Source organism: Fukomys damarensis, unplaced genomic scaffold (genome assembly GCF_012274545.1).
Source record: "Fukomys damarensis isolate Sample0158 unplaced genomic scaffold, DMR_v1.0_HiC HiC_scaffold_39, whole genome shotgun sequence".
Classification (NCBI taxonomy): domain Eukaryota; kingdom Metazoa; phylum Chordata; class Mammalia; order Rodentia; family Bathyergidae; genus Fukomys; species Fukomys damarensis.
In genome coordinates this window covers 124,015,551-124,023,585 of record NW_022900951.1, presented here as the reverse complement: position 1 = coordinate 124,023,585, position 8,035 = coordinate 124,015,551, and positions in this window count along the sequence as shown.

Sequence of the window (8,035 nt, the reverse complement as noted above, 5' to 3'; positions counted from 1 at the left end):
AAGCTGAAACAAGAAGACATAAAATTCTAAATCAATCAAAATCAGTCAACAAAATTGAAGAATTTATATAAAACCTGCCAACTGAGAAAATCCCATGTCCCCGTAGATTCACTACCCAGTTTTACAAGAACCTCAGAGAAGATTTAATAGCAATACTCTTGAAACTCCTTAACAAAACTGAACGGGAAGCTGGACTCACAAAGTCATTCCTAGAAGCATTACCCTGATCTCCAAACCAGAAAAGAATCCAATTAAAATAGAGAACTATAGCCCAATCACTTTAACGAACACGGATGCACAATCCTTAGTAAGATACTGACAAACAGAATCCAAAAACTTATCAAAAAGATCACACATCGTGATGAAGTAGGATTCATTTCAGTGATGCAGGGATGGTCCAACAAGCACAAACCAAAAGTTAAATTCACCCCATAAAGAAAAGCAAGGACAAAAAAATATGCAATGATACAAAGAAACACAGAAAAACATTGGACAAAATCCACCATCCACTTATGATCAAATTCCTGAAGAAATATTGGTACAGAAAAACCTAATCTCAAGCTGATAAAAGCCATCTGTGATAACCTACTGGTCAAATTCATGTGAAATGAGAAGGTGAAAGCTTTCTTTCTAAAGTCATGAATAAGACATGGATGTCATCGCAAGAACAAAATAGCTAACACCCAAAGCTCAAAGGGAAAGATTTATTTGGCTTACAGTTTGTAGAGGTTTCTGTCCATAATAGGCTGGCTCCAAGGCAGGGTGGCACATGGCAGAGGAGAAACAGCTCATGGTGATGATGGAAGAGAGCAAAATTAACAAAGGAATCTTAGCAGTATCTTTCTGCCTCGTTTATACCATCCAGACTACTGGGATTTGGGTGGTGCCAAACAAATGAGTATAATAGTTTAGTATTCAAATGTCCTTAATCCCAGCATCACATACTCTAGATTCAGGCACCTCTGAAAAAGCCACCTATGGCTGCCTGAGGGGGACATCCAAACACAAGGCCTAACATTCCATCTTGGGGCGGGCCACCCAAAGACTCATGCATATCCCATTATGCAAAAAAGCATTTAGTCCATCTCCAAGAGTTATCAAACTTCTAACAGCTTCACCATTGCTGAAAGAGTCCAAGTTCCAAGTCTTCTCTGAGATTTAAGGTAAACTCTTAGCTGCATGCCCCTGTACAAATGAAAAGAAAGTTAAACACTTCCAACGTTCAATGGCACAAGACAGACATTTCCATTCTAAAGGTTACAAACAGAAGAATAGCAAAGAACGGGTACAAAGCAAGACTAAAATCCAGTAGGTAGAACTTGAAATTCCACACTTCCACTTCCAGCATCCCTGGCAATCTGGGGTGAGATGTGAACTCCTAAGGGCCTGGGTGGCTCCGCCCCTATGGCACTGTCGGAGCTTGTAGTTCTTATGGCTTCTCCCTTGGGCTAGCTCAGTTCTCCTCTTGAAGTTTGCCAAAGAAGATCCATATTCCTGGCTTCTGCACACTTCTAGGGTCTCCACTGCACCTTCAGCTTTGCACTCACAGCATCACACACTGCCCTCAGGGGCAACCTGTCTGGCCTCTCAGGCCTTCTTCTGAAATCTGGGTGAAACCTTCCTGACCCCACAGCTCTTACATTCTGTATGCATCTAAAACCAGCACCCTGTGGATATTGCCAAGGTCTGCTGTGAGCTGGAACATTAGTCAGGCTTCCTTCTCTTTTGGCTGCAGGGGCCTAGCGCTTATGAGCCAAATTCCAAAGATCAACTTCCCCAGGCTGTTGCATTCTGTAACACGGTGCTTTGGGGCTCTCCACTCAAAGCAGTCTTTCACTTTTGCAACTCTGAGGCTTCAAAGGGTGCAGTCCTGAGGCTTCTTGTAACATCCGCAGGCCATCTATTCTATTCCCTTGTTCCTTGACAACAATCAAGATCTCCTCTACTCCATCTTTGCAGGCCTCAACTTTACCGGAACTTCCTTTCTGGCCAAAGCCAAAATGTTTTAAATCATTCTGCTGGGTTCTTTGGTTTTGATTCTCAATATAAATCTGGCTGAGGGCCGGGGATTTAGTTCAGTGGTTCCGCCACCTGCCTTGCAAGCACAAGGACCTGAGTTTGATTCCTGGTATAAAACATAAATAAATAAACAAACAAATAAGTCTGGCTGAAAGCCCCAACAGTAGCCATGCGACCGCCTCAGCGTTAGACTGCCTTGAAATTTCTCCTGTTAAATTAGTCTTCTGCCCTTAATCTCAGTATCAGGCAAAGTCTCTGGATATGAACAAAATGCAGACAAACTTTCTTTCAAGGCATAATGTACACTGCCAGGAATCCAGCAAGCAGCCCATGCAGTCCTTCTTCCTAGCAGAAAGCTCCTGAGCCTGGTCTTTACCAGGTTTCTTGTCTTCTGAGGTCTGACCAGAATCTCCCATACAGTACAGCCTCAGGCATTCCAGCGCTGCTTTTGTAGCTGACGTCTCCAAACCTTTCCTAACTCTCCCTCTTCCCATGAGCCAGTTCCAAAGGCTTTTGAGCCACATGACTAGGCAATGTCACAGCAACGACCCCACTTCTCTGGTAGCAAATTCTATGTTACTTACTTTCCTCTGGTAGCTGAGACAATATAACCAACAACCAAAGTTAAAGGAGAAAGGGTTTACTTACCTCAGTTTGTAGAGACTTCGGTCCATAATTGGCTGGCTCCAAGGTAGAGTGGCACATAGCAGAGAGGCGACCCAGAGGAGAAACAGTTCACGGCACCTATATGGTAGTGAAAGCAACAAGGGGGAAAACAAACCTTTTTCTGTCCCATATATTGTATCCAGGCAACCAGGATTAGGGTAGCGCCAAGCCAATCAGTTTACTGGTTTAGTAATTACATACTCTTAAAAGATCCCAAGTATCACACACACACTCTATGGTCACCCACCTCTGAAAAAGTCACCTATACTGCATGAGGCTTTGGGGGAACATCTAAAGACCAGCCAAACAAATGGGGAGAAGCTGAAAATGTTCTCTTCCAAATGAGGAAAAAGACAAGAATGTCTGCTATCACCATTCCTTTTCTTTTCACACATAGTCAGCATTCAGAATATCCTTTAATAGATTCTACTTCATAGTTTCTGTTAAGTCTTCAAAATTAGTCATTTTATATTATCCAGGAAGCAAATACTACTATCGAATATGGGAAGAACTGCACAAATTACAAACACATATGTTATATTGTCATCATGTACAGGTAGTGAGGTAAAACTATTTTAATGTTGAAATGTCAGATTTACACTTTTGTTGTAAGATGCAGGATCTTTAAGAAGCTTCTTTTTTCACATTAAGTTTTTTGGTATATTTTAAGTATACAATAGCTACATTCATCATTTGGGACTTGTACCTTTACATGACATATCTTGGTTCTTATATTTTCCCCATTCCTCTGCCCTCCTTTCACCCCCACCCTTGCCTATTTACAAAGACTTTGTTCCCATTTTTTCCCTTATCTCATATTTTTCCCCTTTTTACCATCTTACCTTCTTACCAACTACCCCTCCCACCATTTCTTTTCAATGTAATGCTCAAAAAAATAGCCAGAGCAGACAAAAGAGCACTTTGCTAGGGACAATAGAGCCTCAGTTCACCCTAAAATCCCCATCATCTCTCAAGAAAACCTTGTAGATCTTGGGGATAAATCTCCTGCTTCTTGTCCTGCATAGGACCGCTCTTGTAGCTGTCCCACCATCTGCTGCTCAGAGCAGTCTTCCATCCTCTTACACTCAAGACAATTCATCTGAGGCTGTGGCCCTGGCCAGCATGCAGCTACATTAAATCAACTCCTGCAGTTACCCCAAAACCCAAACTGCCCCTGGCTCAGCACTCACCACAGCTGCTCTCTGCTAAATCACTTCTGCTTCTGGTTCTTTTTCACGCCCTTTAGGTCCTTGTGGATATCTCTATCTCCCAACATTGGTGGTTCTCCTGGACTCCACCATCCCATGGGGTAGCATGGATCCTGCTTACTGTAGTTGACTCAAATGTCCACCACCAACACAGGGCCTTCCAATGAGCACATGTGCAATGATGGTTTGGGGTCAGTGTGTGTGTAAGAAAATGAGCTTCTTTATTGACAGTAAATTTCCCTAGTATTATTGAAGAAATGCAGTATATTTAAGTATACACATATTTTTAATACTCTACATGAACATAGGAAAAGAAATAAAAAGTCAAGATGTGATTTTTATACATATGTTTATTTCTGGACTCCATTCAACTTGGTGTGAACTTTCTACACATTTCTAAGGAAACTTTTATACCACCTCTATTTTATCTCAAGTAAAGTTAAAGGTTTCCCAGTTGGTTTGACAAAAAGCAAATAATTTCATAGTTGGAATGGAAGAACAGAATTCATGTGTACTTAATATCATGTTGTCATTAGAAATCACAATCAACCATCAATATCACAAAACTGAATATACATATGAGATCAATATCATTTTTCAAATAAGGTGTGCTATCTACTTCAGACTTGGAAAAATTGAACAAGATTTCTTTATGAAGAAAACACTCATCAATGTCCAAGTAACCCAGACAGAACAGACATCAAGATGGTATACACTGTATTTTCTCCTCATATCCTGTCTCTTCACAACTTAGAGAACTGCCTGCTCTCCAGAAACACACACTAAAGAACGGGGTTCAGTTCACATGGGACAAAAGCTAAGCTAATGATACAGCTGTGAACAACCCTTGTCTCTGGCATGCACATTGGTCCATTGGTGGCCCATACATCATGCATGGGCAGACTCTTGTTCCTCTCTCAAAGCCTCTTGGCACAGACCCAGGTATGACTTGGCATCTCCCCTATAAACCTTGACCAAATGCTCCAGGACTTTCATCTTGCTGATTTCTGCCTGGGTCCTTGGACCCCACAGGAGCTCAGTGAGCAGGACCACTGTCGGGCACTGCCGATACTCGAGGTACTCTTCCTGTACCAAATTCTCCGTGAAGAATTTCCAAGGCTCTGCAGTAACAAAGCACTCCCCCTGAGGTAACGTTTCTCTGGTCTCAGTACTTCCCTTATGTCCTCCTCACTAGCACACTTGTCCTTCAAGATGACAGTCAGGACGGATATCAGGAGATGGATTCTGGAAAGATCTGGCCACGATCCCCCAGCATCCCATTATAAGTGGGTCCCAAGACAGGGTGAAGGACATGTGTTTATCCACGGGGACCCACTTCCCACACAGCAATGCCAAAGCTCACACACATGCACTCACATGCCCGAAGATCTGAGGGAAGTGAGATCACAGTTCTGGTCCACCCTGTGTAGCAATTCTGGCTTGGTGATCGGATGCTTCTTTTGGTACTTGAGGAGCAGGATCTGGGACAATTCAGCTACCAAGTCATCTAGTGCCACACGGTGCAGGATAGGATGGACTAGCACGCCCCGTGGGGTGCATGGACCCTGCTCTTTTGCCTGCTGCAGCCCTCACTGGATTGGCTCATTTGAGTAGAGGCCTTGGCAGGGGCCAGAGAAGACACCCTGAGGATTCTGGGACATCTTTGTGTCCCAGCCCGAGGAACTTCCCTTGGAACAATCCCAGTTTGGTGATAGGAGGAAGAGAAGGCCCAGCAGTGGCCGCTGCTTTCTCCCCCTCAAGCTTGAGAACCTGAATATGCATCTTGTCACTGGGCAAAAGGGCCTCCCCCTAGCTTGCTGCGCTGGCTCCTCTGGCCATTCAGATATAATCAGGTTGCTCCGGGACAGCAAGATTTCAAATTTCTATATCTTGGAAGGAAACTATTAACTTTAAATCAGAAAGAAATGTTTCTAATTTTTTTCTTATCTTAAACAGTTTGTTTTTCTTTCCCCCTTTTCCTTTTTATCTTTCCTTATTTTTATTCTCTATTTAATTTCTTTTCTGTTCTCTCTTTTTTGTTACCTTCAATTTCTCATTAGTTTTTCCATTACCTTTACCTAATTCTGTAAACATCCTTAGTAGGATCATTTCACCTACTTCTCTCTCCTTCTTATATCCAATAGTTTAAGCTTTCTTATTTTTCTTCTTGCATTTCCCCTTGCTCTGCCCATTATATCTTTAGTAGTATAACCATTAATCTTTATTAATCTCATATAGTTGTTAAATCCATAAAAGTGTTGCTGAAATTATTTCTACCATTAGTGAAGCTACAGCTGTCACATTTAGTCCATATTAGCTGTATGTCAATGTCTGAGTTGTAGCAATGCTTGCTATATGATTGTGGATTTCTGTTGTATTGTTAAGGGTGGTACCTGTTTGCTTGGGCTTGTATGTTAATATCCAATTTTTCTTGGATGATACTGATCTGGTTGACACTGCCAGCACATAGTTGTTGCCATTAACGAGTTTTGTGTGTATCCCAATACTCAGATTACTTTTGTGACATTAACCATACAGGGCCACATTCCCAGGAAACTTGGTGTTGGGCCGATGACACTGCATCCTCCTCTCCCAAAGTAACAGAGGTGGTCAGATCTTAGGATGGAGCAAAGGACTATACTTAGCTGTTCCCAAAGTACATTCCTGAAAAGCAGACTAACTAAACAGATCTCTATACAAGCACCAAAGTCTTTCCATTGTAAGTGCATAAACTTCAGCACAAAACAAAAAATAAGAGGAACATGAAAACTGAGGGCAAGATAATTCTTCCCCAAACTTTCAACTCCCCATAAGCCAATCTGCTGGACATCAAGGAAGTGAACAGCATAAAAATTATAAAGAAATTAGTGTCAATCAATGAATTTGAAGAATATATATTATACAAATATATTATCTATAAATTATATATTCTATGTATATTTCATCTATCTATATTAAAGTGTCAATCTGAATTTGAAGAATATATATTATACAAATATATTATCTATAAATTATATATTCTATGTATATTTCATCTATCTATATTATCTATATGATCTATAATATATATTATACATTATATAGTAAAAAACAAGAAAAGCCCAAGTCCCAATGGATTCAATGCTGATGTCATCAATAACTTTAGAGAAGACCCAGTGATACTGCTCCCTAAACTATTTAATGAAATTGAAAGGGAAACATTAGCCCCAAAGTGATTCTTTTTTTTCCCCCAAAGTGATTCTTGAAAATAAGTATTACTCTGGTCCCAAAACCTGAAAATGATACACAAAATGAAGAAAAAGTGAAAAGAAAACTACAAGCCAATATCTCTGTGAAGATAGATGTAAATATTATCAATAAAACAACAGCAAAAAGAATTTCAGCAAATCCTCCTGAAGATCATATATCATGATCCAGTGAGATTCATTTCAGGGATACAGAGCTTAGTCAACATGCTCAAAACAAAAATGTAGGACACTGCATAAAGAGAAGCAAATACAAAACAATGCATTGTCATTTTGATAGATGCACAACAAGTACTTGAAAAAATCAAATGTCAATTTGTGATGAGAATCCTGAACAAAATAAGTATAGAAGATCCACATCTCAGTCTCTCAAATGTCATCTATGAAAAAATCAATGGGCAAATTAGTATTGCATGTTTAGAAATGAAAAGCTTTCCCTCTACAGTAAGGAACAAGACAAGGATGTCCGGTGTCACCACTCCTGTTCGATATAAATTTCAACACAATAGTAAGAACAGTTAGGCAAGTGAAAGAAATGAAAGAGACATTTATAAGAAAGGAATAATAAAATTAACATATGACACTCTACACAGAGGAATCCACCAAACAACTTACAAAAACTAATAACCAAATTTAATAGCTTAGCTCGTTTTAAAGTTAACCCCAAAAATCAAAAGCATTCCTGTACACCACTAATGAACTCATTAAGAATGAAATGGGAGAAACAATACTTTACATGATAATATCAGGAAAAATGAAATACTTAGAAATTAAACTAATGGGGAAAATGAGACCTGTACGATGAAAAGTACAGTACAAGATTGAAGAGGATATTAGAAAATGGAAAGCTATCTAGTTTCTGGAGAGACAATAAATATAGTCAAAATGGTCATATGT